Source organism: Colossoma macropomum, unplaced genomic scaffold, assembly GCF_904425465.1.
Source record: "Colossoma macropomum unplaced genomic scaffold, Colossoma_macropomum, whole genome shotgun sequence".
NCBI lineage: Eukaryota > Metazoa > Chordata > Actinopteri > Characiformes > Serrasalmidae > Colossoma > Colossoma macropomum.
The window spans coordinates 52,026,644-52,037,678 of NW_023494792.1; positions in this window are offsets into that span (position 1 = coordinate 52,026,644).

An 11,035-nucleotide genomic window follows, 5' to 3' on the forward strand; every position below is an offset into this window, starting at 1 on the left:
CTCATGGAAAAACTCATAATGCTCAACTTTCCATATGTTTAAGGAGATAGTAAACGGGGCACCTTCGCGACCCTACGAGGCTCTTCAAAAGAAGAGCTTATCACCTTGTTGGTAAAGCCCCAAGCGGGAACATTTGCAGTAGCTAGAACAACCCAAAATGACATGTTTTTAGTGTGTAATTTGAGTTAAAGACTACAAACTATGTGATTTTTGCCAGATTTTACCAGTGACTTCAAATATGTTTTTGAAATGTTACTGTGGTGTTCAGTTTTAAGTTTAAGGTCATCTCTTGGCCTGAGTTTCCAGAGCTATGGCCCCAAATGCTTTTTAACCTGCCCCAAACAGTCACATGTTTCACCCAAGCCTGTGTGCACATCCATCTTATCATCCATGGTTTCATTCATTGGTGCATTCACCCACTCCTTAAACTCAGATGCTATTATGAACGCAGATATAGACTAAAACATTATTAGAGAAAGAGGGAGAGTGAGCACATGTGTGACAAAGAGTGAGAGAGATTGCAAGAGAGAAAATGCAGAAGCGAACAAATCCAACTCGAGCCCGATGCTGTGCATGAAAAATCGGCCCAAAACCCAATACTTTATTGGCCCTTGGGTCAGGAAACAGACCTCTAAAATGTTTATCAGATTACCCAGGTGAGGAATAGTTTGTTTTAACACTTCATAGTATCAGTAAAATATAATTTGAAAAATAAGTAGATTTTCTGTTAGTAGACATTAGAAAAGACACGTGGTAAAGAGATGGTTGATGTAAGAAGATGGTTGATATGAGAAGAGATGTGAAGATGTCTATCAAAATGACATCATTGGGAAAACAGTTTTCTATTACAAGCAGTGTTTTCACTTGTCTTTTCTCATTTTTTATGATTTTCTCATTTTTTGTGATCAGTGTTGAATTCCTGAGAGATTTGTTGATGTCTAGATCTTCACATTAAATTGAAAAGGGTTGTAGAACATTGAGGAAGATACGCAAAATCATTCCTACAGTATACTGGGTTTTACAGATCTTTGCATGCCTAGCTCACTCCTCTTCGTCTCTCCTCTTTCAAAGAGATAGGAGTATGAGTGCAAATAACTGCCTTAACTGTGGATACAGTTGCAGTGATCAAGTACATTAGTTTGCTATTCGCAGTAAAAACATTTTTACCAAATAAGTGAGCTGCAGCTTCTTTCACTGAACACAAAATCACAGAGGTTTTGTTGTTTGAGAAGTGTCTCACTGCCCAGCTGAAATGGAGATTTTGATTGGCTCTGTGGAGTTTAACTCTGTCTGTTTGTGCCTATAGGCCAGGGTTCTGTGCTGTTTAGGGAGAGCATATCTGTTATCAATGTAAACATGGTGAACTCAAACAAAAATTGGTGGGGGGTAACCCCAGTTCTTTGAAAAGTTGTGAGTCACATGTCTGCTTGCTCCTATGGTTTCAGTGACCATGCGTGGATGTACAGTTTTAGAAAACATTTTAAGGATAAGATCTTCACATTATGTGGATGTCCTTCACATTCACTGTTCACACATCTCAATTACATAAATGTCTTTTTTAAAGGTTTTGAAAGGTTCTTTATTTAACCAAAAGTACTGATATTGCTCAAAATAACCCTTTTTGGAATCATTAGTTTCAAGAGTGTTTAACTAGATGAAAAAAGATCAGAAAAAAAAAAATCAGAGTAACTGGTGCTACAATTGAAAACAACCACCTAATAGCTTGCCTGGCATTGTGTCACCTTGCCTCCCTCTGTAACACTTAATTTAGGTCTATTGTAGTGACCATGCCTTTTATTTTGGCAGCTGCTGATAGTGTTGCCATTGACAACCACTGGCGACTGCTGCTGGTCACTGCTTATCACTGAAGCCCTGAAACAGTCTATGCAGCTATCCCATAAGGCTGTTTTCAGCTTCCCACAGGTTGTCATGTCCTACTTCATCACCCTTGCTATCAGAGAGGCACGGTATGTTTTAACTGGTCAGCCTTTGAACAATGGACACTGATTACTGAGTGGCATGAAAACTTTGATGTCTGTCCAGTCCTGTTGCTTTAGTGAAAGAAGTATAATCATTTTATGCTGTTTTGTACTTTAACACTCCAGATTTGACTGATGGAACAAAAGACCAAAAACCATTGTTAAAGCTTTTGAAGCACCTGATTGAAATCATCACATCTTTTTACTGTGGACCCTAAAGAAGACCACTGACATACTTTGAAGAAATAAAAAGCCCATTATGGTCAATCCATGTGATCATCATCACCACAAAAGTCTTCCCAAACGTTCTCAAGCCTAAGTTGCCTTTATGCTCAAAGAAATAATTTTCAGTGTACCACAAAATTTGGCAAATACTCATTACACGAAAAGATTTTGACTTGATTTTGTACATTTTTTTTTGTCAGTGGTGTGTCTGGACCAGTTTTTGAGAGGGGCTCCAGCGAGGCACAGAATCTGACTTGGGAGTATGGGGTTTGTAACTTAAAACTCTGACTTTGTAACTTAAAACAGTTTTTGTTATAGAAAAAAAACATCTCTATAGAATTGAATAGAAACAATACAAAAAATGTTTATATAATTTATAGTAAATAGCATTTATAAATAAAATTAAAGGTGTAGAAAATACCATTTAAACACCTATTTCTACTTTCTCTGGTCTTGGATACATAGAAATAAACAATTTCATTAAAAAGTTCTTTTCATGTTTTACAAAAATTGTTTTCAAAAAAAGTGTGTGGTATATTGTGAAGTAATATCAGAGATACACAGTTCTGTTCAATGATATCACATAGATTTGTTCAAATGCACCACAAGCACACATTACTTTTTTTAATGAAGGACTGATTAAACTAGGTATTGGATGGGTTCTTAGAGGAGAGGTTCAGTAATGGTTAAGTGACCACATTGACATGCATAAAATCACTACTTATTGTGTTATTGTTATTTGTATTTATTGTAATGTTAATGTATTTTGAGCAGATTCTGAGCAAGTGTTTTTCTGACCTTTACAACTCAGAGAAACAGCTTTTTAAACATTTTCTTGCTTGCCTGGGACTTTTGCACAGTACTGTATTTATTTAGTTAAACAACAAAATTACATTTTAAGTTAGAGAGCTAAATAGTAGGGCTCAGTCAGTTTGCAGTGAGTGTAGTCTTTGATTTCTGGCCGCATGAGTCTGTCTTTTAGTGCTTGTTGCAAGCATTGTGCTACTAAAAGCTTCTGAAATATTTTCATTCACAAAAACAGCCCCGGAAAAATGTTCTTGTGACACTTCTTGTAGATTTAACTGAATCGCCAGTATAACACAATCACTTTTCTCCTGCTTCCCTAAAAAGAGAGCGATAACCAACTATCCAGCATTGATAGCCTAACAACCAACCACTTACCAGATTCAGTGGTGGTGGCCAGTCAGATCTGTGCCACTGGCTTATTTTAATTCAAAAATAAAGGGCACACCCACTTCTTGAAGCCTCTATATCTCAGAAACGGATCATAGAAGGCTACAATTTTACACACTGTATGATTGGCCAAATGACATTATGTTTTAATGCTTAGTCATGAGCTGTATTCTGGTGAATCTTCAAGAATTCAAACGTGCTTTAAGTTCAGTAGTACATCTGGTCATCCAGGGGCCGATCCTGAAATGGCTGTAAGGGTGAATGAAAATAAGCGGAACTTCATCGCACTCATTAGTTTGCATGACACTTTGCCCGACTTGTACTCCAAGACAAACAGTAAAAGCCCAGAAGAAGGTGACTGGTAAACGTCTGGATGTCTGTGCGATGTGTCTGAGAGGCAGCAGTGTTCAACACAGAGCAACAACACCTCACGCAAATAGGCCGTAAATCTATAGGCAGGTGGCCTGTATGTGCAAGGCAGCCATTTTGTGGCTAATTGTTTCCGCCCTGTAGACACTTTGTTAACCAAAGCAAATACAACGACTGCAGAAAACCTGAGAGAAATCCAGAGTAGAATGCTTGCTTGCAATTCACTGGAGCCAAATACACACTCTTTCCATTCACTCACAACCCACTCTTACTCCCTCTGCTACTCAACATACACTGTTTGAAGATGAGGAGATGGTAATGTTTGTGCACCATCCTCAGTGGAACATGATGTTCTTCTAGGTCATTTGGCTTTTTTGCTTTCAAACATCTAAAGGTTGGTATTTCTACTGTAAATTATTCTTAACAAAAATGAGAATCTGTCCTCTAATAGTAGAAGCTGATTGAATGCATAATTCAAAGCCTGGAGGACGCTGTTTGTGTTTATTGTCGTTTTTCCATGGTCCTGATTGCATGCTCCCAAACCACACCATTCAGTTGACAACATGGTGTTTTATTGGTCAGATGAAAAGATCTGGTCTTCTGGCTTTGTCTTTTTACTTGACTAACCATAACAGCATATTGTCAGCTGATTGACTACGTAATCCAAAGCCTGGATAATATCGCTTCTATTACTTCTTGTCATCCCTGCATGGTCCTGCATGCCCACTCCTAAACCACATCAATCAGTTAACAATATGCTGTAATTTTCGGTCAGGTAAAAAGACCAAGCCAGAAAAGCCGGATCTATTTTTCTTTTTTTGGTATTTCTCTGGGTGTGGCACACAGTATTTAACAAGGACAATGACAAAGGAAATAATTTGTTAGCTTAGGTGATCATATCCCTAAATGCTCTGTGGTGTTCTTTATAGTGCACCACAAGCTTCTCCTTCTATTCTCCATTGCAACAAAGCATGGGAGAATAAATATGTGGCATAAAGACTTTTTTAAAGAGAGACACTCAGTTTGGTACTTAAGCAGTAGAACACAAGAGTGTGTGTTATCATGAATAGCATCACAAGATAACTCACAGAGAGTTCAACAGAACAATAGGACCTTCAACTCACACCTGCAAGTCACGTTATTACACAACTTTGAGTGTTATATTGCTTTTATACAATGGTTCTGCAAAATAAAGAAAAAATAAAGGAAAAAAAATGATGTATCAAATGTGCTTTAATATCAGCATTTCCTTCCACCAAAAAAGTAGTAGCCTTTTGCCTTACAGATAGAGCCATGAAGCTTTCACAGTATCAGGTTCAGCTCAGTTTTTTCAGTACTTTCCAAAGTAACCTGTTCTTTTGTTCCAGTCAGTCTGTAAAGCATTTCACAGCCCATCTGTTTTGCTGAATTGTATTCTGTACATTTCTGGCTAATTCCAGTTTGTTTAGTTGTTCCACTTTCACAGGTGACAACTGAAAAGCTTGTTTAGGGCCAATGACAGGTTCAGAATGTAATGTATTTCTGCTGTCGCTGTTTTCCTCAGAATCTGACCAAACAGGCTGCAGATTAAATATTATCTTAGAGAGGTTATCTAATATATCCTTCCAAAAGCTGCAGCCTAAAGGGGGTCATTACTTATCAACCAGTGCTCAACGGAATGAAACGGTTACTGTAGAATGCCTCTCAACCAATCAGATTCTGTCATCAAAACAGTTGAATGACACAGTTATAGTCATTTTAAGATTTATTTATGTGACATATATGTGATTTGCTTAGTGTTTGGCATAGTGTTTCCTGTAGAAATGGACAAAAGTGCCTTGCATTGCTACAAACAGTAGTAATAACCATTTGGAGCCTGGATTTAGTCTGCGATTTGTCCATTTATATATGTCATACAGTGTCAGAAACCACATAAGCAAGGCTGTTTGAAATCTTTAAACAACCCAGTGGGATTTGAGATAAAATATGTGATGATTTAGGCATGCAGTTCTCACTATGCTAATCAGCCAAGTGTAAACTTGCATTACTTGTTAGCTGCATTGGGCTCCTATGCAAAACTAAAGAAGTAAACTTTGGACACCAACACGTCTTGGCTAATCAACTTTTGGAGTAAATAAAAAATGTGTAAATTTCATTCTTATATCACTTTAAAAAATAACTTGTTATAACGAAAGTCAAGTTTATTTATCTATGCATAGTTTGTGTAATACAAGAATAGTTGAGTAGTTGTGTACGTCTGCATCTTCCCTCGCCACCATGCCATCTGGACCCATCTGTGCTGCTATAGCAGTGAAAACATTACGGCTGAGGGTCTCGGGCTACATAGCCATGCATGCATGTGAGAACGTATTGTTCACATAGTGCAGATGGATGCACTCCATGACCAACATGCTCAGAGTTTTGCCCCCAAGCTGAAGTTCCTCCCTTTTAGCGAAGAGTTCATTGCTACAGCTCTGGCTTTATCAGCTTTCAGTAAAATGAGTTTTCTCCAGCACATAGTGTTACTTTAAACACAGAACAGCAGCAAACAACAGTGCAGACAGACAATAAATACAATAAATATGATGAACTGTACAAACACTATACAACATTTTATCAATGCACTGATAATTAACAATGTTTTTTAGCAATGAAACCACAAAGATGAATAAAACTGCAGAGTGACAGATCAAAGTGACTGTGCATATAAACTGAATCAGGTTACAGTTTTACAGTAAAGTGGCTGAGTCCGGAAGTTAATTTGCAACAGATAAAGTGAGTAGTAAGGCTCAGTTGTTCAATGAGAATGTTTAAAGGTCCATCAGATATATCCGTTCAGCAGTCTGTCTGAAGGGTTAAAATGGAAACAGTATGAAACACTATATTTGATGTTTAACCTTATGAACTGTGTGTAAATATATATTAATTCCAAATTTGATGCCAGCAACATGTCCCAAAAAGTTGGGACAGGAGCATGCTCACCACTGTGTTACACTATCTTTCCTAACAGTACTTAATAATCATTTGAGGACTGAAGACACAAACTGATCCAGTTTTAAAAGCAGATTTCTTTGCTATTCTTCCATTATACAAGTTTTCAGCTGTGCAATCATACATTGCCTTCACTGTCACATTTTGCACTTCATAATGTATCACCTACATGTTTTCGGTGGGAAACAGGTCTGGACTGCAGGAGCCGTGCAGGTTGTAACACATGCAGAATGTGTCTTAGCATTGAAATTAGCATGGACATCCTTGAAAAAAGCATTGTCTAGAAGACAGCACGTAATGCTCCAAAATGTGTATCTTTCAATGTTAATCGTGCCTTTACAGATGTGCAAGTTACTCATGTTATCGTCACTGATATACCCACCATGACAGACCCTGGTTTTAGAACTTTACTCTGGTAACAATCTGATGGTCCTTTTCTTTGGTCTGGAGAACACAATGTATCATTTTCCTTAACAATCTGAAAGACACAAAACACATTTTCACCGGGCATCAGTCCATTTCAGATGCACTCCAACCCAGAGAAGTTGGGGCCTTTTTGGATGTTAGTGTAACCTAATTTACTGTTAGACATCATTAAAATCAATGCTAGCAAAAGTAACCAAGATAAAGTTTAGCTTACCTTGCAGCCAGTTTAAATCTGCTTTTTAACTGTTTGAGTGTTTTGATATTTCATCACAAAATTACTGAAAGTAATATCTTAGTTAAATAACTTTTCAATAACTCTAAAAACTTACTAAAAAATCCTGCAGTGCTACCAGTGTTATCCACTCAGAAGTAAGTTCTCTGCTGTTTGACATAATGCTGATTTGTTCAATAAGCTTCTATTACTACTTTGGTCTCATAGCTCCAGTACAAAACTAAAGAAATAAACCCCAGACCCAGAACATTTATGGTAAGGATGAAAGGTAAGAATGTGCAAAATAGATTTGTCGCAAACCTGTCCTCCTAACCTGAAGCATGTCCACTAACTTATGGATGTTGCACTTCAAGTGTGTCTGAAGAGTCAATATAACTCAGTCATAATAAGTCATAAAAGGTCAGATTTTTTTGTTTCGCTGATAATGCAGTATATGCAACATATACGAAGTTGCTTCAATACGATGCATCAGAAGTGGCTTTCCTTTTGTAGTTTTGAGCCAGATTTCTGCATCACTGCTCTTCAGTTTGATCCCACTTTCAAGCGCCCGCTTTTGTGTTGCTTGGTTACTGTCAGAATCGCGCTGTCACACCCCCTCCCTCTTTCCCCAATAAATGTGCATGAGTCACATTGTAGTGTTTTGAAAGTGTTATCATTGTGTAGCAGTTGGGAGTGTGGCTAGAGGGTCCTTGACTGACAGGCTGGCTTGACTGGCTTGGTCCTGAAGATCAGAGGTTGTAACCGTGACACTGTACTGACCTCTTTTCCAGTCAGTAAAGATCAGCTGGGAAATAGTCTCCATTGCCCTCAAATACATTTCGAGCCCAACCTCATGTGCTGGCCTGTCTCACCCCACAAATATCCGCACAGTTCCCAGAAACCTATTCCCCCATTTCCAGTGGAGGTCTTTTGGTTGGAGATGGAGCCAAGCACAGGTGATCCAATTTTAAAAAAAGAAGACAATTTTCACCTGCTGTTTTAGCTGGAGGACCCTCCTTCACCCACACTCCCCCCACCACACATCTATTAACAGCCACGAAGGAGAGAACGGGCCGACTTAACCTCCAGAAACAAATCACTTTATTTTTGGCAGCCGTTCTGCAGCATGGCTAGACGAAGTGCTAAAGCCGTCCAGCTGTCCTCCAACCCCCACCCCCACCCCACATGCACCAGGTCTTTTATTCTGGGTGCAGGGCTGTCTTTAGGGTTGGATTAGTTTACCTCTGCAGGGGCAATCTGCCTTTTGCCTGCCTAACACACACACGTTTGTATTCCTGTCGTCGAGGGGTATTTCCATTCATCTCTGTATTATTATATTTAAATAATCATGTGCCTACATCTAAACCCTAGGTGTAAGGTGTATTTTGTCTGTTGTACTTTTTCAAATTAATTTTGCATTATTGGTGTATTTTTCCAGCCACATGTCCCCACAACATTACAATATTCATGTTTTCCATCATCCTGAAAACATATGGTCCCCACAAAGAGCTAAGTACATGACCAGACACGCACACACACAGCCTTTTCAAAGCTGCCTCACCGGTGCAGGTGAACCAAAAGCACTGCCATTGTCAGCAGCACACGTTCCAGGTTTGAAAATAGCACAGGGGGCCAAGCACCTTTTGTTGTTGACGCAACAGCTCAGAGCTTTTATTGCTGGGCTGTAAGGACAGACGGACAGGCTCATTGCAGTTTAGTAGTCTGCAAGTCACAGAATGAGAAACATACCCTTTTATAGGTAAATAAAATAATTACACCTGATTGCATCTTGAGATTTCTCAGTAACTCATTCAACTTTAGAGGTTTTCACACTGATGTTTTCCATGAGGGGGACTGTTTGTTTCATCTAAAATATTATCTCAATATTCAACCCTCATTCCTATTCCTTCCCGTCAAGTATATCTGAGCAGTTTAGCTCCCCCAAGATTATGCTATGAGCTGACAAAGACTCAGGTTTACTTTGAAGGTACAAGTTTTGCCCAGTAGAAGTGCAGTTTGTATTTCACACTATCTCTCTGTTTCCCAGCCCCCCTTTAATGTGTGTTTATCCTGAGGTGTGGAGAATAATCCCATTAGCAATGCTGCTGCCCAAGCTGGTTGTGGGATTTCAGTGCAATGACTGTACACATGAACTGGTGAAATGTATACATGACATGTGCAGCCCTATAACATGTGTGAGATGCTTTGTCACCAAGATCTGATTTAGAATAGAATAGTGTGATGTGTTTAAGAAATTGACCTATATAATTGAACTATAATCTATAGAGAAGTACAGAGCTGTTGAGGATGGATAGATAGAACCTGCACTTATCAGTGGCAAAAAAAGTCATTCTGGATTTGAATGTTTCAGAAACATTTTATTTTTTCTTAATATTGTTTTGCAAGTCACTAAATGTGCAAATTACCAGTAGAAAATGACTCAGGATAAAAATATTTGATGTCAAAATGTATAAGGGATGCCATTTCCATTTGTTTTTTTTCCATTTGGACATTCCAGCTCTAGCTCCAGTCGTCAGCTGATAACATATACAAAACAAAATAAATAAAAAACGTTTTTTACCTAGAATTACTTCCTTGTCAATTCTTAAATGTACCATGATTGTCAACTGCTTTTGACAGAATCATATAGGTCATGGAAAGTCATACTGCCTGCAGTCTGACAGCACACACAAATAATATGATTTAATATGAATAATATGAGCTTTGGTATGTTGTTTTTCAAGGGTGCCAAAATCCATGCCCCATAAATCAACAAGTCTTTAAAGCCAGGCCAAGAAACACCTTTAAGCTGACTGTGTAACTCAAACAACAAAAGAAATAAACAAAATCGAACTACCGCTAAACATACTTAAAAAGAACTATATGTGTCAGCACAGCTAGAAGCCTGCTTAACGCCTAAACCAATCCACTCCGGGGGTGTGTGGGCGGATGGTGGTTCTCAGAAAGAAATGAGATAGTAATTAGGACTAATCACAGTCAGTGGGAGGTCTCAGAACATGTAACATAGTGATTGGGACCAATCACAGTCGGAGGGGAGATCTTAGAACAAACAACATGGTGATTAGGACCAATTACAGTCACAGGGAGGTCTCAAACTTGAAGACTAGGACCAAACACAGTCTAAGGGAGGTCTCAGAGCAAACAACATGGTAATTAGGACCAATCACAGTCAGGTGGAGGGCTCAGAAAAAACAACTTCGTGATTAGGACCAATCACAATCAGAGGGAAGTCTAAGAACAAATGTCACAGTCATCGGGCAGTGTCAGAACAAATGACCTGATGACTAGGACAAATCACAGTCAGAGGGAGATCTCAGAACAAACGATGTGGTGATTAGAAACAGTCACAGTCAGATGGAGGTCTCCGAACAAACAACATGGTGGTTAAGACCAATCACAATAACGGGGAGATCTCAGAACAAATGAGGCAGTGATTAGAACCAGTCACAGTCAGGGGAGGTCTCAGAACAAATGACAAATTCAGACCAATCACAGTCAGGGGGAGGTATCAGAACAAACGACACAGTGATTACGACCAGTCACATTCAAGGGAAGGTATCAGAATAAACAATGCAATGATTAGGACCAATCACAGTCAGTACAAAGTCTCAGAACAAAAGACATGGTGACTAGGACCAAT